Raw genomic sequence first — 25,491 nt, forward strand, 5'->3', positions numbered from 1 at the left:
GTGCCCATGGTCTGTTCTTCATCAAATTACGGTATTGCTTTGCACTGTTATAACTATATGTTATAATCATGTGGTTTTTGTCAGTTTTTCAGTCGGTTTGTATTGTGTTTCTGTGATATCATTCTGGAGAAACATTGTATCATTTCTTAATGCATGCATTACTAAATGACAATAAAAGAGGACTGCGTGTCCTCATAATCTAATCTTTGAGCCTACTGCTTTCGGGCTTTCGTATCTTCTGCGCAAAGGAAGAGAGAGAAGAGAGAATGTCTGGACTAGGTAGGTAGGTTGGCTGTTTTACTGAGGCAGCAAGCAATATCAACAGAGTCCATGGAGAGTAGGCCAGTTTCCATGATGTGCTCAGTTGTGTCCACAACTCTCTACATTTTCTTTCGGTTGTATGCAGAGCAGTTGCCTTACCAAGCTGTGATGTATAAGATGCTTTTGGTGGTGCGTTGATAAAATTTGGGAAGGGTTAACGGGGGCTTGCCAAATTTATTTTAGCCTCTTGAGGAAGTAAAGGCATCAGTAACCTTTCTTGGTCATGATGTGCAAATTTGACTCCTGGTATAAGATGGCATCCAGATCATTTTGGAGAAATAATTGAACCGTACTTGAACCAGGCAGAAGGTAAGTCACAGTAATTAACCAGCTATCTCCTTCTCTCATGGGACAATGTGGGACAAACCATTTCTTTCATTTGAAGTGTTTTCTTAAAAGAGCAGAATAGGTGATTGGGCTATTGGGCCTGCTCCTTCAATAAGATAGCTGATCTTCTATGTTATCAATTTTCCATCAATCTTAAGTCCTTTGATTTTATCTATGGCCTGATATTCAACAATTGATATCTATAGTGCTTACGTTAGATTAAACATGACTCCTAAGCAATCATTTGTACAAGACACATTCTAGCTGGCAAAGCACGCACCTTTCCAATGGATGGACAATACCTCATCCAACCACTTGACGTCGTGGGTTAAGGGTGAAAGGTGAAATGTTTAAGGGGAATATCAAGAGGAACCTCTTTACTCAGAGGGTGGCGAGAGTGTGTGCCAATGGAAGTAGTGGATGGGGGTTTGATTTCAACATTTAAGAGAAATTTAGGTACATATATGGATGGGAGGGATATGGAGGGCCCAGGTGTAGGTCGATGAAACTGGGCAGATTAGTAGTTCAGCTAGATGGGCCAAAAGGCCAGTTTCTGTGCTGTAGTTTTCGATGACTCTGACAAAATCATGGAAGAGTGCTTATAAAAATTTTCAACAAAAAGTGAGGAGCAGTAGGTGAAGTTGACAAGACTTCAATGTGGAAAATCACGGGAAGTTTTTAGTGAGGATTCTGAAGGCATTCCCATTCCCCAGTATATACTGATCGCTTGTCTGAACGCATTCCCCAGGATATATAGGTGTCTTGCCCGAAACATTCTCCAACATAAACACCTGTCTTGTCTGAAGACATTCCCATTCCCATTCCCAGTACACACTGGTGTCTTGTCTGAAGGTCTTCCCCATATACTGATGTCTTGTTCAAACAAGTTTGTCACTGTTGCATTAGTGTATGGATGATGCATTGGCAATGTTATAAATTAACACTTCAGCCTGCTGTACATGTTACCGTACTTCCTTGATTTGAGTTCGACATCAAGGCTGCTGTCAGGACAGAGATTCAATTTAGAGTGGTGTAAACGTCTAATTAAAATCTCCCTCTGTTGGCCTGGACTGTGTAAGTCTTGAGTATGTTTGACATAGTGGCAGACTTCTGACTCAGCACATGTGTAAATGTCAACCCTGTAAAAGAATATATGGATCGTATTTAACCAAGGTGGAATTTAGCCAGGTTATGTGAATGTAAATTATTGGCCGAATCAAACTGTGACACAAAGTGGAAAAAATGTGAAGGGGAGACATAACTAGCAGTAAAACCGGACAGGAAAGTGTTTTGATTCAAAATTTAAGCTATGATTTGGCTGTGTAAACAATTCTGAGGATCTACTGTGTCCTGGGCCCAACATATTGATGTAGTTACAAAAAAAGGCACAACAGCGGCTATATTTCATTTGGAGTTTGAGGAGAATTGGTTTGTCACCAATGACACTCGCAAATTCCCACAGATGTACCATGAGAATGATTCTAATGGGCTGTTTCTCGGTCTGCTTTGTGGGAGGAGGGCACTACACAGGATCAAAATAAGCAGCAGAAAGATGTGAACTCCATCAGCTTCATTATGGTCACTGGCCTCCCCAACATCCTGGACATCGTAAAGGACCGATGCCTCAAAAAGGTGACGTCCATCATTAAGGGCCCCCAACAGCCAGGACATGCCCTGTTCTCATTGCCACCATCAAGGAGGAGGTACAGGAGCCTGAAGGCACACATTCTATGTTTCAGGAACAGCTTCTCCCCTCTGCCATCTGATTTTTGAATGGACTTTGAACCCATGAATACTACCTCACTACTTTTTTTTTTGCACTACTTAATTTAACTGTACAGGACTTTGGTGCGACCAGGCCTGGACTATTGTGTACATTTCTGGTTGCCCGGTGACAGGAAGGATGTCATTAAGCTGGAAGAAGTGCAGAAAAGATTCACAAAAAATATTACCAGGTCTAGAGGTCGTAAGTCACAGGAGAGACTTGATAGGTTGGTCTTTTCTCCTGGAGTGTAGGAGGCTGAGGATTGACATTATAAGACCATAAGATATAGGAGCAGAATTAGGCCATTCAGCCCATCGAGCCTGCTCTGCCATTCCATCATGTCTGATCCATTTCCCACTCAGCCCTGAGAGGTTTACAAAAGGAATAGATAAGTTGTTTGCTGACAATCTTTTTCCCAGGGTAGAAGCATTTAGAACTTATCCTCTTGCTATTCACGTGAAGAGCAAGAGGATAAGACGTGAGAGAATAGGACCAATCAAGTGTGACAGTGGAAAAGTGTGCATGGAACTGGAGGAGATAGCGGAGGTACCTAATGAATACTTTGCTCCAGTATTCACTACGGAAAAGGATCTTGGCGGTTGTAGGGATGACTTACAGTGGATTGAAAAGCTTGAGCATATAGACATTAAGAAAGAGGATGTGTTGGAACTTTTGGAAAGTTGGATAAGTCACCAGGACCAGACGAGATGTACTCCAGGCTACTGTGGGAGGCGAGGGAGGAGATTGCTGAGCCTCTGGCAATGATCTTTGCATCATCAATGGGGACGGGAGAGGTTCGGGAGGATTGGAGGGTTGCAGATATCATTTCATTATTCAAGAAAGGGAGTAGAGATAGCCCAGGAAATTACAGACCAGTGAATTTTACTTCAGTGTTTGGTAAGGTAATGGAATAGATCCTGAGAGTCAGGATTTATGAACATTTGAAGAGGCATAATATAATTAGGATAGTCAGCATGGCTTTGTCAAAGGCAGGTCGTGCCTACGAACCTGAATGAATTTTTTGAGGATGTGACTAAACACATTGATGAAGGTAAAGCAATAGATGTAGTGTATATGGATTTCAGCAAGGCATTTGATAAGGTAGCCCATGCAAGGCTTATTGAGAAAGTAAGGAGGCACGGGATCCAAGGGGACATTGCTTTGTGGATCCAGAACTGGCTTGCAAAGAGTGGTTGTAGATGGGTCATATTCTGCATGGAGGTTGGTGACCAGTGGTGTGCCTCAGGGTTCTGTTCTGGGACCCCTACTCTTTGTGATTTTTATAAATGACCTGGGTAAGGAAGTGGAGGGATGGGTTAGTAAATTTGCTGATGACAGAAAGATTGGATGTGTTGTGGACAGTGTGGAGGACTGTGAGAAGTTACAGCGGGACATCGATAGTATGCAAAACTGGGCTGAGATGTGGCAGATGGAGTTCAACCCAGATAAGTGTGAGGTGGTTCATTTTGGTAGGTCAGATATGATGGCAGAATATAGTATTAATGGTAAGACTCTTGGCAGTGTGGAGGATCAGAGGGATCTTGGGGTCCAAATCCACAGGACACTCAAAGCTGTTGCGCAGGTTGACTCTGTAGTTAAGAAGGCATATGGTGTATTGGCCTTCATTAACTGTGGGATTGAGTTGAGCAGCCGAGAGGTAATGTTACAGCTATAAAGAAACCAGGTCAGGCCCCACTTGGAGAACTGTGCTCAGTTCTGGTCACCTCACTACTGGAAGGAAGTGGTGCAGAGGAGATTTACAAGGATGTTGCCTGGATTGGGGAGCATGCCTTTGAGAATAGGTTGAGTGAACTTGACCTTTTCTCCTTGGAGCGGTGGAGGATGAGAGGTGACTTGATTGAGGTGTATAAGATGATGAGAGGCATTGATCTTGTGGATAGTCAGAGGCTTTTTCCCAGGGCTGAAATGGCTAACATGAGAAGGCACAGTTTTAAGGTGCATGGAGGCAGGTACAGAGGAGATGTCAGGGGTAAGTTTTTATGCAGAGAGTGGTGAGAGCGTGGAATGGGCTGCCAATGACTGTGGTGAAGGCAAATACAATAGGGTCTTTTAAGCGACTCCTCGATAGGTATATGGAGCTTAGAAAAATAGAGAGCTACGGGTAACCCTCGGTAATTTCTAAAGTAAGTACATGTTTGGCACAGCATTGTGAGCCAAAGGGCCTGTATTGTGCTGTAGGTTTTCTATGCTTCTATAAATTTAAGGTGAGACAGGAAAAAGTTTCAAGGGAACATGAGGAACAACTTTTTCTCACAGAAGGAAGTGGGCGTGTGGAACGAGGAAGTGGTAGAGATAGATATAACTATAATGTTCAAAAGTCATTGAGATAGGTGCACGGACAGAAAACGGTTAGAGCAGGGGTTCCCAATCTGAGGTCCACAGACCCCTTGGTTAATGGTAAGGGTCCATGGCATAAAAAAGGTTGGGGACCCCTGGAATGGAGGGATATGGGCCAAATGCAGGCAAAGGGGACTGGATCAGGAAGGCATCTTGGTTGCTATGCATGTGATGGGCTGATGGACAAACCTCGGTGCTACATAACTATATCAGAATCAGAATCAGATTTATTATTGCTGACGTGCTGTGTATGTCATCAAATTTGTTGTTTTGTGGCAGCACTACAATGCAATACCAAATAAAAAGATTCTAAATTAAAATAAGAAATATATAAAAATATAAATAAGGCAATGGACTGTTCAGAAATCTGACGGCTGAGGGGAGCAAACTGTTCCTAAACCATTGTCTCCATGGTTCTAATAAAGTAGATACAAGCCTGAAGTCGTCCTCTGCTTTGTGCTAACTCAGATTTCCCCTGCTGACGCCAATGAATGGAGGAGCATTTCTGGCATTTCAGTTTCACGTGCTCTGTTACGCAGAGTATGTGTTATTCTTTCTTCTGCTGTGCTGCAAGGGCAAGTCGAATTGCGCACTAAGGAAGAGCCCAACAGTGCTCTGGGTTTGCAACCAGCTATTGTTTCCTGATCTTGGTTTTCCCACTGGGAGTTTTTGTCATCCCCTTACACTGTCTCCCTGTAATAAAAACTCAGGATGTTTGAGGACCTTGAGGGAGGTGGGGTGGGATCTGATGCTCACATGTGTCTGCCACCTTTGTTCTCTTTGATGGCTGAGGTTGCAGGAGTAACCGCAGTCCCTTTTGCTGATGTTCTCTACAACATCCACGGCCCATCGCTGGTGCAGGGAGTGACTGTTCCAGCGGCGAACAGTGAGCAAACCCAAGTGCCCTCGATAGTGTTGAGCTACTTGAGCATGCAGACTTTACTTGCCACGGAAGTTGGGAGCCTTTCACCTCATTATGCCTTGCAGATGGTGGAAAGGCTTTGGGAATCAAGAGGAGCATAACTTAATTAGACATTCTCCTTTTGGAGATGGCCTATGCTTGGAATTTTTGTGGCATGAATGTTCCTTGTGATCTGTATTTAATATTTAAGTAATTTCAGTAATCCTGGATATATATTGTTTAATTAAGTATTCTTGTTCCTTTAAATAATTCATTATGGGTTATACGTATAAACATGTTAATTTTATACTGTACCATCGTCATTCAAAGTTAGACCCACATTTTGGACTCGTGTCTTTTTTGAATTAGTTTAATGTTTTGAAGTTACGAAACGTAACACCTCATCCAAGTCTTGCTTTAGGTACATATGGACTGCTTCATGTGCTGAGGACAGTGAATGGAATTGAACGTTATGTACAGGAACCTGAAAACTCACACACTCAGCGATTTAGGAACAGCATCTCCACCATCCGCCATCAGATTTCTGAACCCATGAGCATGAATTTGCTCTTCCTCTCTCGCACCATTTATTGATTTTTGTAACTTTTCAAAATTTTTTATGTCTTGCTTTTGCAGAACAACAAATATCAGGATATGTGTCAGTGATAATAACCTGATTTTGATTCTGATGAAGCAAGCTGAAGATGGTTGGTCTTCCTCCACTACCTTGTATGTGTTACATCCTTGAGTGTGTTGGTTGCCAATGCAAATGACACATTTCACTGTATGCTTCAATGTACGTGTGACAAATAAACCTGAATCTAACTTGAATTCTGTGCTGAATGGGAATGTACTTCAGTCGTTAGAACAGGGAGTCATAAAGGGAAAAGTCTATAGAATATTTCTCTGCTGTTGGAAAAATCATTGGGATGTTATGACGGCAAGAGAAAGTCTGTTTATAATTCCAAAGGAACCATTTTAAAGCTTGGTGCATCTGTATCTGGAAGTATTAGTGGCTAGAGAGATGCGGAGAGTGCTGTGGGTTCTATTACATAAAGTAGTGGATACAACCCAGTCCAGTCTACCCCACCATTGAGCACAACCACAGGAAAGCATTATCTGTCATTAAGGTCACCTAATATCCAGGCCATGTTCCACTAGGCAGGAGCTACAGGAGCCTTAAGTTCCACGCTATCAGGTTCAGGAACAGTTGTTACCCTACAACCATCAGGCTCCTGAACTAGCGTGGATAACTTCACTCATCTCAACACTGAACTGATTTCACAAACTATGGACTCACTTTCAAGGACTCTACAACTCAATTGCTCAGTATTACTTATTTACTTATGTTATAAATTTTGTTTTGTTACGACCCCTCAGCCATCAGCCTCCTGATCCAAAGGGGACAACTTCACACAAGTTCACTTGCCCCATCATTGAAATGTTCCCACAACCTATGGGCTCACTTTCAAGATCTCTTCATCCCATGTTTTCGATATTTATTGTTCATTTATTTATTATAATTATTTCTTTATTTTTGTATTTGCACCATTTGCTGTCTTTTGCACACTGGTTGAATTCCTGATTAGGTGCAATCTTTCATTGATTTGGTATGGTTATTATTCTGTTGACTTATTGAGTATGCCCACAAGAAAATGAATCTCGGGGTTGTATATGATGACATCTGTACTTTCATAATAAATACTTTTAATTTTGAACTTTTAACTATTATGATGCAAATCCAAAGACCTCCATCACCTTGTTCTCATTTTACCATCAGGGAGGGGGTACAGAAGCCTGAAGACACACACTCAACGATTCAGGAACAGCTCCTTCCGCTCTGCCATCCAATTTCTGAATGGACATGGAACCCATGAACACTACCTCACAACTTTTTAATTTTATTTTTGCACTATATATTTAATTTAACTATTTAAAAAAATATATACTGTAATTCATGTTTTTTCTATTATTATGTATTGCATTGTACTGCTGCCGCAGAAACAACAGACTTCATGACATATCCTAGTGATATTAAACCTGGATTCTAATTCTGAAAAGACAATCCTTTGCTAGGTTCTTCTTGAAAAGTGGAGAGCGAGGCAGTAACTGTTTCTGCAAAGGTTGTGAATCCAAATAAGGTAAGGCAGCATCTATGGAAAAGAATAAAGAGTTGCCCATTTCATACCGAGACCCTTCATCAGATATAGGCCTGAAGCTTTGGCTCTTTATTCCTCTCCATAGCTGCTGCCTAACTTGCTGTGTTGCTGCAGCATCTGCAGAATCTCTTGGCTTATGAATCCAAATAAGCTTTTGTTTTTTAGTGCGCGTGTAGAATTTGTGCATGAAATGGCCCCATTTACACATCAACAAAAATTGAAAAATGAATCAATAAATTTGAAGCATTTTTTTTTTAACTAAAAACCTAGTGTAATTCATTTACTGTATGTCACCTCTTGGGTAGCATCTGTTCAATGGGACTTAAATCCCCACAAAGCAAGGGAGAGAATGATATGTACAGTATATCATGAGATGAGAGTAGTCATGATGGCTTCATTACTTTTGGCAGTTTTGTGTATTTATATTTTGTGTGCAAAAAAAAAAGAAAGATATAACTTCAATTTAAATAGAGTTTTCAATCTTGGATAGCTTACAGTCAGTACTGTGTGTGATAGTTTACATTTAAATCAGTCCCTTGCTCGGTACTGCTGTATACTCAGAGAGCCCCCATTCTTTACGGTACAATAACATTTCACTGATAATAAGGCATGTCAAATGTTAACAATTAGATATTAATCAAAGCCAGCTCACGTCAGCTCTTTCATGCCAGCACATCATAGACATGCAAACAATGAGGCACAAAAGCCTCCTCCACAGATTCAAATGTGGAAGCCTGTCAGTTAAAAAAAAAGAGAAATTACTCTTCTGTGGGTTACAGCTGCACTCCCTCCCAATTCCGTTAAAGCCACACTTCTCCGGTTCTCGGTTTGCTGCGAGTTGCGCGCCAAAAGAAAACGCTGCATCACTGACGGACAAACAAGACGTAGGAGCAGAATTAGGCCATTCGGCCCATCGAGTCTGTTCCACCATTCGATCATAATTACTCCTCTCAACCCCATTCTTCTGCCTTCCCCCTGTTGTCTTTGATGCTCTGAATAATCCAGGACTGATCAACCTTCACTTTAAATACACCCAATGACTTGCCTCCAACTTGTCTGTGGCAATGAATTTCACAGATTCGCCATCCTCTGGCTACAGACATTCCTCCTCGTCTCTGTTTTAAATGGATGTCCTTGTATTCTGAGGTTGTGCCCTCTGACCCCAGACTCTCCACGTCCACTCTATTTAAGCCTTTCGATATTCAATAGGTTTCAATGACATGCCCCTCATTCTTCAAAACTCCAGTGAGTACAGGCCCAGAGCCATCAGAGGCTCGTCGTACATTAACCCTTTCATTCCTGGAGTCACGCTGGTGAACCTCCTCTGGATCCTCTCCAGTACTGGCACATTCTTACTTAACTAAGCGGCGGAAAGTTGTTCACAATTCTCCAAGTGAGGCCTCACCAGTGCCTTATAAAGCCTCAGTATTACAGTCTTGCTTTTATATTCTAGTCCTCTTGAGAAGAATGCTAACATTGCATTTGCTTTCCTCACCGCCAACTCAACCTGCAAGTTAACTTTAAGGGAAATCCTGCATGAGAACTCCCTAATCCCCAGCCTCGAATAGTTTTCTCCATAAGTTTTTAAGACAGAGGTAAGGAAAGTACATTTTCTGTAAGCCTCAATCTCAGTTATTCAGTTGTTCCTTTAGATTGAAAATTCCCAAGTCTAACTTCATTACTGAAGAAATTATAAATGCGTTAACTTGATAAGTCGTGTGTGGACATTATCAGATTCCATAACTAAGCTCAGAATGGTTGAGAAATTTACAGAGAAAATTGACCCGGATGTTGCCTTGACTTGAGGACCTGAGTTATAGGGATACGTTGAAAAGGTTGGGTCTTTAGTCCCTGGAGTGTAGGAGAATGAGGGGAGATTTGATAGAGATAAACAAAATTAAGAGGAGTATAGATCAGGTAAATGCAAGCAGGCTTTTTCCACAGAGGTTGGGTGAGACTAGAACTAGAGGTCATAGGTTAAAGGTGAAAGATGAGAACCTGAGGAGGGATGTCTTCACTCAGAGAGTGGTATGAGTGTAGAATGAGTGGCCAAAGGAAGTGGTGGATGTAGGTTTGATTTCAACGTTTGGGATGGACATGGAGAACAATGGTCTTGGTGCAGGTCAATGGGACGAAGCAGAATAATAGTTTGTCATGGGCTAGACAGGCTGACGGGCCTGTTTCTGTGCTGTAGTACTCTACGACTTTATGACTCTTTGAGGTGATTAGAGAGAGACAATGTGGATGTGAAAGAGCAGCTCGTATCTAATTGAAAATTTGAGAAAATAACTAAAGCATGAGTCAGATCATTTTCCTGAGTTAACCAGGCTTCAAAAAGCACAATGAAGGTCCTCTACAGAGACTGTGGCTAAAATTAAATCCTGAAGGACTGAGATGATTAGGAGATGGGTTAGAGGGCAAGCATTGGGGGAAAATGTACTCATCAGGACCTACTGAGGTCTTCATTGTAAGATATAAACATAGAAAGCGGTGTAAAAAAAACATGCAAAATGGATTTCAGTGCAAATAAGTGCTTTTGACCAAATTAAGAGATCTATTTTTACATAATGATACATTGGTAGCAGTAGAGATCCCAAATTACTTAATGGTCCATCACAGAATATAAAAGTGAGGTATGAAAAGAATCTAAAGACTGAAATCTTGACCATGTTGGCTTGCTTTTATGTACTGAGTTGCTGCCACATGATTGGCTGATTAGATCTCTGCATTAACGTGCAGGTGTACAGGTTTGGCTAATGGAGTGGCCACTAAGTGTGTAAGGAAGTGTTGTTTCCTTATAGGTTATATGTTCTCAAATGCTGAGTGTTTGCTTACAGCTACATCGAGCACTGTTCGGAGCACAGTAAGAACACCGTTAGGCCATCAAGCATGGTGACTATGAACTTTGATGTATATAGACCTTGCAAGGAAATGGCAGACTTGCCCAATTGTTTCAAGCATTAGATTATAAGGACTGATATGGGAGATTCTGTCAAAGGTATTTGGATTTCAACGGGAAATTCAAAGAGTGGACAAGAAGAAGCATTATCTGTTGGCACCGCCACTTTGAACAAAGGGGCATAACCTGAAATAGATCTGGGACTCCAAGGCCATAAGACAAAGGAGCAGCATTAGGCCATTCAGCCCATCAAGTCTGCACTACCATTCGATCATGGCTGATTTATGTTCCCTCTCAACTCCATTCTCCTGCCTTCTCCCTGTAATCTTTGATGCCCTGACTAATCAAGAACCTATCAATCTCTCCTTTAAATATACCCAACGACTTGGCCTCCACAGCCATCTTTAGCAGTGAATTCCACAGGTTCAGTACCCTCTGCTGAAAGAAATTCCTCCTCATCTCTGTTCTAAAGGAATATTCTTGTATTCTGAGACTCCCTCACCATTGAAAATACATTCTTTATGTCCACTCTGTCTGTGCCTTTCAATATTCAGTAGGTTTTATTGAGTTTTATATTCTTCTAAACTCTGAGTACAGGCCCAGAGCTATCAATCACTCCTCATATGGTAACCCTTTCATTCTGAGGATGGTTCCTGTAAACTGCCTCTGGACCCTTTCCAATGTCAGCATATCCTGCCTTACAAATTGAGCCCAAAATTGCTCACAATACTCCAAGTGCGGTCTGACCAATGCCTTATAAAGTCTCAGCAATACATCTTTGTTTTTATATTCTAGTCCTCTCAAAATGAATGCTAACATTGCATTTGTTTTCCTTACTACCATCACAACCTGCAAGCTAACCTTCAGGGAATCCTACACAAGGACTCCTAAGTCCCTTGCATCTCCAATTTCTGAATTTTCTCCCTGCTTAGAAAATAGTCTAGGCCTTTATTCCTTCTACCAAAGCACATGACCATACACTGCTTTGCCCTTTCTCCCAATTTGTCATAGTCCTTTTGAAGTCTCCCTGATTCCTCAAACCTACCCCCTATCTTTGTATCCTCTGTAAACTTTACCACAAAGCCATCAATTCCATCAACAATATCATTAACATATAACGTGAAAAGAAGTGGATGCGTTTGGAACCCTTGTTGCTGGGACTCAACCAGAAAAGGCCCGTTTATTCCCTCACTTTGCTGTTTTCCTGTCAGCCAACCTTCTGTCCATGCTAGTATCTTTCCTGTAATACCATGGGTTCTTAAACTTGTTGAGCAGCCTCATGTGTGGCACTTTGTCAAATGCCTTCTGAAAATCCAAATAAACGATCAAAATCAGATTTATCATCACTGGCATATGTCTTGAAATTTGTTGCTTTGTGGCAGCAGTACATTGCACTACATAATTTAAAAAACTATAAATTACAATAAGAAATACTGTATATATGAAAAAAATTAACAGGTATTGCAAAAAAGGAAAAAATGTGAGATAGTGCACATGGGTTCATTGTCCATTCAGAAATCTGATGGCGGTGGGGATGAGCTGCTGCTAAGACGTTGAGTGTGTGTCTTCAGGCTCCTGTACCTCTTCCGAGACTGTAGCAATGAGAAGACAGGTTGTTCTGGGTGATGGGGGTCTTTAATGTTGGATGTTGCCTTTTTGAGGCATCACCTTTTGAGGATGTCCAGGTTACTGAGGAGGCTAGTGCCTATGAGGGAGCTGGCTAAGTTTACAACGTCCTGCTGCTTTTCCCAATCTTGTACAGTGGTCCTTCCATACCACATGGTGAAGCAACCAGTTAGAATGCTCCTCACGGTACATGCTTAATGATATATAGCCACAGTCGTGCCTTCTTTGTAATTGCATCAATATGTTGGGCCCAGGATAGATCTCAGACACTCAGGAATTTGAGATTTCTCACCCTTTCCACTACCGAACCCTCAGTGAATACTGATGTGTGTTCCCTTGACTTCCTCTTCCTGACGCCCACAATTTATTCTTTCTTCTTACTGACGTAGAGTACAAGGGTGATGCTCCATGTCCATTGACTCTCCTTTGTCTATCCTGCTTGTTATTTCCTCGATGAAACCCAACAGATTTGTTCAGTAAGAATTCTCCTTAAGGAAACCATGCTGATCTTGGCCTACTTCTTCATGTGTCTCCAAGTACTCCACAACCTCATCCTTAAAAATGGACTCCAATATCTTCCCAACCACTGAAGTCAGGCTAACTGGCTTGTAATTTCCTGTCATTTGCTTCCCTCAATTCTTAAAGGGTGGAGTGGTATTTACAATTTTCCAGTCCTTTGGAACCATTCCACAATCAAGTGACTTCTGAAATATCATTACTAATGTCTCCACAATTGCTTCAGCTACCTCTTTCAGAACCCTGGGTGTAGTCCATCGCATTCACCTAACTTCAGACCTTTCAGCTTCCCAAGCACCTTCTTCTTAGTAGTAGTGACTACACTCACATCTGCCCCCCGACACTCTCGTATTTCTGGCATATTGTAGTTGTCTTGCACAGTGAACACACGTAAAATCCGGGAGGGACTCAGCAGGTCAGGCAGCATGTATGGAGAGGAATAAACAGTTGATATTTTGGGTTCAGACTAGATTGGAAAGGAAGGGGGAGGGGGAAGAAAGCAGGTTAAGAAGGTGGGGGAGGGAAAGGAGCAGGCTTGAGTCTGGGTGAGCACATTGTCGAAGAGGAGGAGAGCAGCAGAGATCTCAGTGAGAGAGGGTCAAAGAGAAAATCTAAACTTCAGGGTAGACATACTGTACCTTGAACAGACATTGGAGCACAGCTGGAAATCTGAAACACAGGAGAAGCTGGAAATCAAGAGAAACACGCACAAAATCCTGGAGAAGCTCGGCAGGTCAGGCAGCATCTATGGAGAGGAGAATCTCTTGTATTTATTATTTGCTGCTCCACTGTGAAGCCTCTTCAATGCTCAGATGACAGGACCATAATCTTTGGTGAAATAAAGCAGAGTGTTTGATATATTGATAGCAGGTGATATCCACAAGCAGGATAACTAATTCCCAAGCGTTAAACTGGGCTGACAAAATGTTATTAAGTATGACATTAAGAACACATTCATCTCTACAGACCATCACTGTTTACCTCAAGCATGGGTTCCCAACCTTTTTTATGCCATGGACCCCTACCTTTAGCCGAAGGGAACATGAACCCCTGGTTGGGAATCCCCAAAGGTATCCGTTGTATATGTCGGAATCAGAATCAGGTTTAATATCACTGGCATATGTCATGAAATATGTAGTTTTGTAGCAGCAGTACATTGCAATACACATGCCTTCAGACTCCTGTGCTTCTTCCTTGATGGTAACAATGAGAAGGGGGCATGTTCTGAGTGATGGGGGTCCTTAATGATGGATATTGCCTTTTTGAGGCATCGCTTTTTGAAGATGTCCTCAATAATGGGGAGGCTAGTGCCCATGATGGAGCTGACTGAGTTTGAAATTGGATGAAAGGGAGTTTGGGGTGAAGGACTGTGGTGTTTCGACATTTGGAATTTGTGCCATATTCTGCAAGGCTTATCTGATTGATTCATGCTGTCTACTTTCAGAAATACAATCATACATGCGTCATTAATAAAGCCTTGACAATGCAGATCACTGCTAGTATTCCAGCTGATTCCCAAATGGATCTTTCAGGCTTGGTGGAGGACTTCAAAATTCAAAGTTCAAGTTCAAAGTACATTTATTATCAAAGTATGTACACATGATACAACCTTGGGATCTGTCTCCTAACAGACAGCCATGAAACAAAGAAACTCAAAAGAACCCAAATTAAATGAGAAGACTGTCGAACAGCCAATGTGCAGAGACTAAAAACACATCATGCCCATAAAAATATAAAAGAACCCATAAAGAAAAGAAGACCACGATCACTCAATGTGCAGGGAAAAGAATACACATCTTGCAAAGTATAACTGTAAGCCAGCAAATAGCGTTCTGATCTGAAGTCCGCAAAGGGAGTCCCATAGCTCAGCACAGGGCCAAAACATGGAGCAGTGATCTGAACCGGCCCATCCCTCGCCTCAGGCCCCAACATCCTGTGCTTTTCAGTTTGGCCCAGCACTTAAATTTGATGTAAAATCTGGCCAAACTTTGTTGCTTTCCACCATCTTCGCTCGTGTGTCTGGGAAAGACACATTTCCATAAACCAAATGGTGGGGAAAGAATTCTAGTTCTTCTTTCTGTCACCCTATCTTCCTGTTGTTATCCTCATCATACCTAACAATTCCCAAACTGTGATGATATTTATACTATTTTCTACTAGATGACATCATCTGCATGTGATGTTTTCCAGTTACCTTTGCTGGGACAAAGTAACTCACAAAGATGGTCTTAAGAGCTTCTGGCAACGGAGATCCCACACATCCACAATTAAGGTTGTAAGGCTGTCCCTCCTTAGTACACAAACATCCCAACTTGTAACCATGTTTGATGTGGTTAGTAACAGTAATCCCATTGTGTTGTGTTTGGCCAATGGAGACAAGTTTCCAGGTCACTTTACTTTGCAAAGCTGTACCTCCAACTTCAAACTGATTGCTCTTTGCAATTTAAGAACTGGCAACTGTTTTTTTTTTGTTGTTTACAACAAAAAGCTAGGCCAAGAATATTTATTAGAAGTTTAACCTTATCACCAACAATGTTGAACTTTCATAAAGGTCAGACAGCTGTGCTAGAAAGCTGAGTTTAGCAATAAACATTTTGCCCTGGAAGGTGAATATCCATCACCTACAACATCGCCCTCCATCCATCTACTAATGCAGACTTCTCTTAAATGTTCTTGTAGATCTTCTTTGCAATGCAAGTTCTTATAAACCTTCTTTGCATTCTTTCCAGTAGCAAGATATTGAAAACTGCATACAATTCTCAAAGTGCTGCCTCAACATCAGGGGTTAGAATAACAACAGAAGCTGGGACAATGTTAAGCCCTTTCCTTGAATTACTGCGCTGACACCATGTAGATGATCAGAGAGGAACCACACTACAAGAACTGGTACCCAAATTCATGCAGAATGGTGCCTGGATTGTTTTAGGATGAATAACACTATCTTGAAGTTCCTGTCATTCTCTCCGTGGCAAAGTGACAATTTACAGATCAGCAAAGTTTAATGAACAGGCAAACAGCTGTCATTTCTGAAGGAATCCATCCATTTAAATACTTAATAGTGATACCCACTGCCAGTCCACAATTTCACTGTTCGGATGACATAAACTAGCTTTCATTCTCGGTCTTAGGTGCAATGCCTTGCTATGGCAGTAAGACTGTGATGTTATTATAGTGGGGTGGAGGGTGATTGTAACTGTTCAGCCTGTCTTATGTCATTTCTCCAGGACGTTAAAGTCTGCTCACTCATGCACGTGTGAAGGACTTAAAGTATCATATGTCATTGTTGCCGTTGAAAGATTTCAGTCCATATTTCTTAACTAATAGATTTATTATTGGCAATGAAAATGGATGTTACAAGCTGAGGAGAGTAAAATAATCATTCAGGTAAAGTCACTTCTCAAACACTGCACCTGAACAAAAATGCATCCACAGCACAGTATTGGCCCTTTGGATCATGCTGCCCTGCTGGCCTTTTAATCTACTCTACAATCAATCTAGCTCTTCCCTCCCACACATCCCTCCATTTTCTATTCCTCCACTCCCACACATCCCTCCATTGTTCTAACCCTCCCCTCCCACACATCCCTCCATTTTCTAACCCTCCCCCCAACACATCCCTCCATTTTCTAACCCTTCCCTCCCACACATCCCTCCATTTTCTAACCCTTCCCTCCCACACATCCCCCCATTTTCTCACCCTTCCTTCCCACACATCCCCCCATTTTCTCACCCTTCCTTCCCATATATCCCTCCATTGTTCTAACCCTCCCCTCCCACACATCCCTCCATTTTCTAACCCTCCCCCCAACACATCCCTCCATTTTCTAACCCTTCCCTCCCACACATCCCCCCATTTTCTCACCCTTCCTTCCCATATATCCCTCCATTGTTCTAACCCTTCCCTCCCACACATCCCTCCATTTTCTAACTAACCCTTCCCTCCCACACATCCCTCTATTTTCTAACTAACCCTTCCCACACATCCCTCCATTTTCTAACCCTTCCCTCCCACGTATCCCTCCATTGTTCTAACCCTTCCCTCCCACACATCCCTCCATTGTTCTAACCCTTTCTTCCCATATATCTCTCCATTTTCTAACCCTCACCTCCCACACATCCCTCCATTTTCTAACCCTTCCTTCCCACACATCCCTCCATTGTTCTAACCCTTCCTTCCCACACATCCCTCCATTTTCTAACTCTTTCCTCCCACACATCCCTCCATTGTTCTAACCCTTCCTTTCCATATATCTCTCCATTTTCTAACCCTTCCCTCCCACACATATCTCCATTTTCTAACCCTTCCTTCCCACACATCCCTCCATTTTCTAATCCTTCCTTCCCATATATCTCTCCATTTTCTAACCCTTCCCTCCCACGCATCCCTCCATTTTCTAACCCTTCCCTCCCACACACCTCTGCATTTTCTAACCCTTGCCTCCCACACAGCCGTCCATTTTTCTCTCATCCATATGCCTTTCTAAGAGTATTTTATATATCCCTCACGTATCTGCCTTTACCGCCACCCTGGCCACGGGTTCCACACATCCACCACTCTGTGTAAAATCACAGCTCTGACATGCGCCCCCCCACCCCCACACTGTGCTTTCCTCCAATCATCTTTATCTTATGACCCCTCATAGTAACCCTGAGGAAAAAGTCTCTGGCTGTCCATTCCGTCTGTGCCTCTTATCATCTTGTACACCTCTACCAGACATTGCAGCACAAACAGAACATGCTCACCGTGCTTAGAGAACAGTACAGAACACAACAAAGCAGCACATCAGCAGCAGCGAAACAAGCCCCGTTCTTCTACCCCTCTCCCTCCAACTCACCCATGATCCTCTAAGCCCAGGATAGGCCGCCTTTGGTCTGTGGCCTGCAGCAGAATTGTGGATTCACAGACACTGAGCTCTCAACGTCCCCAATAGGAGAACGGATGCTTTCCATATACCCCAGCACCTCGTGCAGTGTCACAGAGTGCACTGGCATTGACAGAATCCAAAAGCAGACTCCCATGTGGAGATGGCAGCCCGGGTTTATTAAAAAGCGCTCTGACCAGGTCATCAAGTGACTTGGTGAGATGTAACATTCTCAAGGCTAGGACCCTGCAATGAGCACTAAATAATTGCCTCCATTGTTCTAACCCTTCCTTCCCATATATCCTTCCATTGTTCTAACCCTTCCCTCCCACACATCCTTCCATTGTTCTAACCCTTTCTTCCCATATATCTCTCCATTTTCTAACCCTCGCCAGAATGCAGAAAACCCGTGCCCACCAAAATAAATTTAGCAAGATTAAACAGAAAGCACTAGGGATTAACAACTGTCGTTAAGACAACAATTAAAGAATTCAGCTGCTGTTGGAACCTCGGAGTCCAACGCTCTCCAGCTCCCCACAGAGGCCTGAAGGACTCATTACATGCAGTCACCTCAGTTCCCAAGGCCGCTGCCTGCCGCAGGGTGTCCACATGGCTCCTAGCTGAAAATAGACTGCTCCATGTTGGTCGCTGGAGAGTCTTAGAGTCATAGAACACTATAGCACAAAAATAGACCCTTTGGCCCATCTAGTGTGTACCAAATCATTAATCTGCCTAGTCCCAATGACATAGCCCTCCGTAACTCTCCCATCCATGTACCTATCCAAATTTCTCTTAAATGTTGAAATTGAACCCACATCCACCATTACACTGGCAGCTCGTTCCACACTCTTACCAGCCCCTGAGTTCCCCTTGTTCCCCTTAAACATTTCACCTTTCACTATGGAGGGTGCTGTACCTATTCAAATTGAAAGCTTTTATAAAGTCTGACCAGCGTTTAATAATTAAATTAAGAAATCAGTACAGGAATTAGCCAGATGAACGTGTAGGTCTGCTTCAACATTCCATAAGGTCGTGGCCGAGTAAACTTTGACCTTCCCAGTCCAGAAGCCGTTGTTACCCTATAACCATCAGGCTCCCGAACCAGCATAGATAAACTGATTCCACAGCCTAACCCTCACTTTCAAGGACTCTACACTCACGTTCTCAATGTTATATCTTTATTTGCACCATTTGTTTGTTTGTCAATCTTTGCTATTGTATAGGTTTTCATGAATTCCATTGCATTCCTTTATTTTCCTGTATTGCCTGCAAGAAAATGAATCTCAAAACATATAGTATAATAAATATGTGCTTTAATAATAAACTTACCTTGACTTTTTTAAATATCCTTGACCAACTTGCAGTCCCAGAATCGCTCTAATTTGCCTTAAATATATGCTTATGAATTCAGCATAGTAGTCATACCCAACATCTGGTGGCAGCGTGAATTTCAAAGTTCAAAGTAAATTATTATCAACGTACATATACGTCACCACATACAACCCTAAGACTCATTTTCTTGCAGGCATTCACAGTAGAACAAAAGAAATTCAATTGAATCAATAAAAAACTGCACACAAAGAAACTGACAAGCAGCTACTTTATACTTTGTTGTCGCCAAACAATTGATACTAGAACGTACAATCATCACAGCGATATTTGATTCTGCACTTCTCGCTCCCTGGGGTACAAATCGATAGTAAAATATTAAAAATTTAAATTATAAATCATAAATAGAAAATAGAAAAATGGAAAGTAAGGTAGTGCAAAAAAAACTGAGAGGCAGGTCTGGATATTTGGAGGATACGGCCCAGATCCGGGTCAGGATCCGTTCAGCGGTCTTATCACAGTTGGAAAGGAGCTGTTCCCAAATCTGGCCGTACGAGTCTTCAAGCTCCTGAGCCTTCTCCCGGAGGGAAGAGGGACGAAAAGTGTGTTGGCTGGGTGGGTCGTGTCCTTGATTATCCTGGCAGCACTGCTCTGACAGTGTGCGGTGTAAAGTGAGTCCATGGACGGAAGATTGGTTTGTGTGATGTGCTGTGCCGTGTTCACAATCTAATATGCAAAAGAGACAATCTGTGAAAATACAAAAGAAACAAATAAATAATAGATAGATTGATAAATAAATAAATACTGTACTGATTTGTAGAATCTTTGCAAGTGAGTTCACGGGCTGTGCTCTGTGTTGCGCTGAGAGAAGTTGTCCTCATTGGTTCAGGAGCCTGATGTTTGAAGGGTAATCGTTCTTGAACCTGGTGGTGTGGAACCAAAGGCTCTTGTGCCTCCTTCCCAATGGCAGCAGCGAGGAAACAGCATGACCTGGACGGTGGAAATCTCTCCGCGGGAAAGACTGATCGTCGCTGTCAGAGACAGGAGAAGGTGTCAGCCATTGGTGGACCTGATTCTCGTGCAGCCAGTTCCATTGACCTGAATGCGATCAAACGTGAGGAGATTTTGGGGGGTGGGGGGTGGACTGACAAAGTAATGAGGCTTTGACGTTTCACTTGTAACCATGGGTAACGCTATAGTGCACACATGAAAAAATGCAGATTGGATATCCAAAATGGAAAGTCTGGGAACATTCAAGAGGTCAGGTTTTGCCTGCGGGAAGAGGGATGGAGCAAACCCACCAGCGTACAGCCTACAAGATTCCGTCTCTTTCTCTTCCCGCAGATGCAGCCTGACCTTGCCACCGTTTTCTGCGGCCGCCGCACGTCAGTGCACTGCACGTGAGTAATGACTGCACAGGGATCGGTGCCCACAGAAGACCTGCGAGTAATACAAGCCTAAACACAGTGAAGATTGTATTCTGTCTCCTTGCAGCAAAAAACAATCACTTTCATCATAATGTATCAGAATTAAATCAAAATATTGGTGTCATGTAACTTTGTGCCACTAATAAGCTGCAGTAACTGTAAATTATACCAGCATAAACTGTAAAGGTATAATGAATCCATTATGGATAAATGAGAGCCTCCTGCATTATTTAGCGTTGTCATTTTGTGTTGTAGTTATACTGCATTCAAGTGAAATTAATGAAAGAGAGTCATGATGTGATTCGGTCTACAAATGGCAGAAAATAATATTATGAGACCCCATGTTTAGCAGATGTCGTACACCCATTGTGGGGGGCCTGTTTGGACATTATTAACTCATTAGACTAATGGTTTCTGTTCCTCGACTCTCATCTATATTGCATCACTGATAGGTAGTGGTGCACTTTGTTCTGCCTTGGTTCCATTTGAAGATAGAAATTACAGTCCGTGTTATTAACCGATAAATGTTCAGGCAGTTGCTATAACATGCCTGCTAATTAACCAAGAAGGGATTAACCCATTTATGTTGGGTGTCTGGGACAGTACATACTGCATTGTGACTGGTCACCGGGCTACCAGCACCTGACAAGCCCACTAATATCAAAAGTTCAAAGGTTCGAATTTTATTTATTTATTGATTTATTGAAATACAGCGCAGAGTGGGCCCCTCTGGCCCTTTGAGCTGTGCCGCCCAGCTATCCCCGGATTTAATCCTAGCGTAATCACGGGACATTTTACAATGACCAATTAACCTACCGACTGGTATACCTTTGGACTGTGGAAACTGGAGCACCCGGAGGAAACCCACACAGTCACGGGGAGAATGTACAAACTCCTTACAGGCAGTGACGGGAAAGTATTACCAAAGTATGGCATTGTATGTCACTACATACTACCATGAGATTCATTTTCTTGCAGGCAATCACAGTAGAACAGAGGAATACAATAGAATCTATGAAAAACTACACAAAGGCTGTGAAATAACCAATGTGCAAAAAAAATAGACAAAATGTGCAAATTTTTGAAAAAGGAAATAAGTAATCTGAGAACATGAGTCTTTGAAAGCGAGTCCATATGTTGTGGAGACAGTTCAGAGTTGAGGTGAGTGAGCTTATCCACACTGGTTCGGGAGCTTGATGGTTGGAGGGTAACAACTGCTCCTGAACCTAGTTGTGTGAGACAAGCAATAAAAAAAACATAGTTAGCTAGACAGAAGCAGGAAACTAAAGATCGTATCTCTTGCTTAATATTTTGGCTTTTGTGTTCTCTTTATTACATTTCAGTAAGTATTAAAGCCAATTTTTCTCATGGCATAGCTGGTGTAGCTCCTGCCTCATAGCAGGGAGAGCTGGGTTTGATCCTGACCCCTGCTGCTGTCCCTGTGGAACCTGCTCACCCTCCCTGTGACAGCATGGGTTTCCTATGGGTTCTCCAGTTTCATTCCAAATCCCTGTAAGTGTGGGCTGCTTGCTTAATAGGTCACCGCAAATCTCCCCTAGCGTGTAGGTGAGCGGTGTTGGGAGGAGTGGGAATATGGTGAAATCAAAAGAAAGAGTCAAAAAAAACTGCAGATTGTGGAAATCTAAAATTTTAAAAAACCTGATTTTTACTCTCAGTACCTCCTGTACCTTATAAAGTGGACACTGAGTGTTTGCTCGTAGTCTTTTGCTGCTGTAACTTATCCAGTTCAATGTTTGATATGTTGTGCATTCAGAGATGCTGTTCTGCACACCACTGTTCTAGTGCACGGTTATTTGAGTTCCTGTCAGCTTGAACCAGTCTGGGCATTCTCTTCTGACCTCCCTCATTAACAAGGCATTTTCGCCCACAGAACTGCTGGACACCAACAATTATTCCATGTTCAAGGTCACTTAGATCACGTTTCTTCCCCATTCTGACGTTTGCTCTGAAAAACAACTGAACCTCTTGACCATGTCTGCAAGCTTTTATGCAATGAGGTGCTGCCACATGATTGGCTGATTAAATATTTGCATTAACAAGCAGGTGTGCAGGTATACCTAATAAAATGGCCACTGAGTGTATCTGTACAGAAGAACAGAAGAACTAGGAGCAGAAGTCAGGCACCTGGTCCATCGAGCCTGTTCCACCATTCAATAAGACCAAACCTGATCTAGCCGTGGGCTTAGTTCCACCTACCTACCTTTTCCTCATAACCCTTAATTCCCCTGCTCTGCAAAAATCTATCTGTCAACCAATTGCGATATCGGTGTAGATTATTTGTTCAGTCCTGATAAAGGGTCTTCTCAAAGCATCAACAGTTTATTCCTCTTCATAGGTGCTACCTGACCAGCTGAGTTCCTCCAGCATTTTGAGTGTGTTGCTCAAGGTTTCCAGCATCTGTGGAATTCATTGTTTCTATTTGGTTTTACTTTTAAATTTTCTCTGGCAGTGTAGTACGTGGCCACTCTGACCTGTCCGACATGCCTTCCTGCTATGCATTTCACTGCTCCTACATGAAAGGGTTAACATATGAGGAGCTCTGGGCCTGTACTCACTGGAATTCAGAAGAACAAAGGGGTATCTTATCTATCAAATGTTGGAAGGCCTCGAAAGAGTGGATGTGGAGAGGATGTTTCGTATGGTGGGGGAATCTAGGACCAGAAGGCACAGCCTCAGAATAGAGGGACATCCATTTAGCAGTGAGAAGCTGGCTGGTGGTGTAGTGGCATCAGCGCTGGACTTCAGACTGAAGGCTCCAGAGTTCGAATCCAGCCGGCTCCCTTGCACGCCTTCCATCCGTGCTGGGTTGAGCGTCGAGCTAGCAACTCGGCCTCATAAAAATAAGAAAGCCCGCTAAAAAAAAAACTGACATGACAGCGCCCCAATGACTCCACTCGGAGTTAAGGGCTTCCTTCTTCTTCTTCTTTAGCATTGAGACGAGGAGGAATTTCTTTAGCCGGAGAGTGATGAATCTGTGGAATTCATTGCCAGAGGTGGCTGTGGAGTCCAAGTCATTGGGTATATTTAAGGCAGACGTTGATAGGGTTCTTGGTTAGTTGGGGCATAAAGGGTTATGGGGAGAAGGCAGGAGATTGGAGCTGAGAAGTAAAGTGGATCAGCCATGGTGAAATGGTGGAGCAGACTCGATGGGACCAAATGGCCTAATTCTGCTCCTATATCTTATGGTCTATTGCTTGTCTATGTTCTCATTCTCTAATTGCTCCCACTCTCTCAATAACCAGATAATGAGTGCCTGGACAAACTTGGAACACCAGAGGCTGAGGGGAGATCTGATAGAGGTTTATAAGATTATGAGAGTTATAGATAGAGTAGACAGAAAGTTATCTTTTTCCCAGGATGGAAACCTCATACACCTGAGGGCGTGCATTTAAGGTGAGAGGTGGTAAGTTCAAAGGAGATGTGAGGGGCAAGTTTTTTTCCACAGAGAAAGGTGGTTGCCTGGAATGTGCTTCCTGGGGTGGTGATAGAGGCAGATACATTAGAGTCTTTTAAGAGATGTTTAAACGGGGACATGAATGTAAGGGAACTAGAAGGATATGAACATTGGGTATGCAGAAGGGATTGGTTGAATTAGCCATTTAAGTGGTTTGGTACAGCATTGTGGGCCAAAGGACCCGTTCCTGTGCTGTACTGGTCTCTGTTCAATAACTTTATTTATAGTTTATGTCCTCAGTACCCCAGTTTTACCCTGTCGGAGACATCTGTCTCCTTCATCCACTCTGCAGCTTAACACATTTCTTCTTGTCTCCTTCGTCGTCTGAGGAAAGATCTTTGAACTGAAACGTGGACTCTACCAGACTTCCCACAGGTACAGTCTGACCTGCTGAGTATATCAAATCGTACACACAAGGGATTCTGCAGATGCTGGAAATCCAGAGCAACACACACACACACATGCAAAATGCTGGGGGAGCTCAGCAAGTCAGGCAGTGTCTATGGAGATGAACAAACAGTCAGCATTTCGGGCCGAGACTGTTAAACTGTGGGTTATGACCAAAGAAGGAAATGGCTGGAATTGCTTAGGGTGTTTATTGGGTGTGTCAAAAATCACACTTACAAAAAATTAGCATAAATAGCAAGAAGAAAACTGCCAATGTTTACAAAAAGTTGACTGCCAGAAAGCAGAATAAAAAGCTCTGTACAGTCCAGTGTGAACTTCTGGCAGCTCTGGGTTCTCCCTCCCACTGAGAGATATGAGCCCGTTTATTAGGCAACAGGACATACCATCTTTAATTACCCAAACTAGTTACGATCATGTTACAAAAAAGGCAGTCCTTAACTGCAGTATACAAACAACATATACACACTTACACATCCCCATTACTAAAGAAATGAAATATTCCTCTACGTATGGTGGGAAAGTGACCATAAAGCAGTCCTTTAGGGTCCATTATGAGAATATGCTGGGGAAGACATGAAACACGTACTCTCAGTGCAATGACAGCAGAAATACAAGGCAGCGTTTGTGTGTGTAAATGCGTGTGTGCAAGAAGTGTGTTTACTGAATGCTCTCTGCCACAGAGACCCTTCATTGGGACTTCATGATTAATATAGCATCTGCCCTGCACTTGCCCACAAGGAACTGCAGAGAGTTGTGGACAGAGCACAGCATGTCAAGGAAACTAACCTCCTGTCTGTGGATTCGTCTCTCTATGGACTTCTCACTGCTTCAGTAAAACAGCCAACAAAATCAGACCCCACCTACTCTGTAACTCTCTCTTCTCCCCCTCCCAAGAGTCACCAGGCTCAAGGACAGCTTCTATCCCACGGACTTTTGTACAATAAGACAGACTCTTGGCCTTACAATCTACCGCATTGTGATCTTATACTTTATTGTTTATCTGCACTGCACTTTCTCTGTAGCTGTTGCACTTTATTCTGCATTGATATTGTTTTACCTTGTTCTACCCCAATGCACTGAGTATGAACAGTATGCAAGACCAGCTTTTCACTGGGTCT

This window comes from Mobula birostris, chromosome 27 (assembly GCF_030028105.1).
Source record: "Mobula birostris isolate sMobBir1 chromosome 27, sMobBir1.hap1, whole genome shotgun sequence".
In the NCBI taxonomy this organism is placed as follows: domain Eukaryota; kingdom Metazoa; phylum Chordata; class Chondrichthyes; order Myliobatiformes; family Myliobatidae; genus Mobula; species Mobula birostris.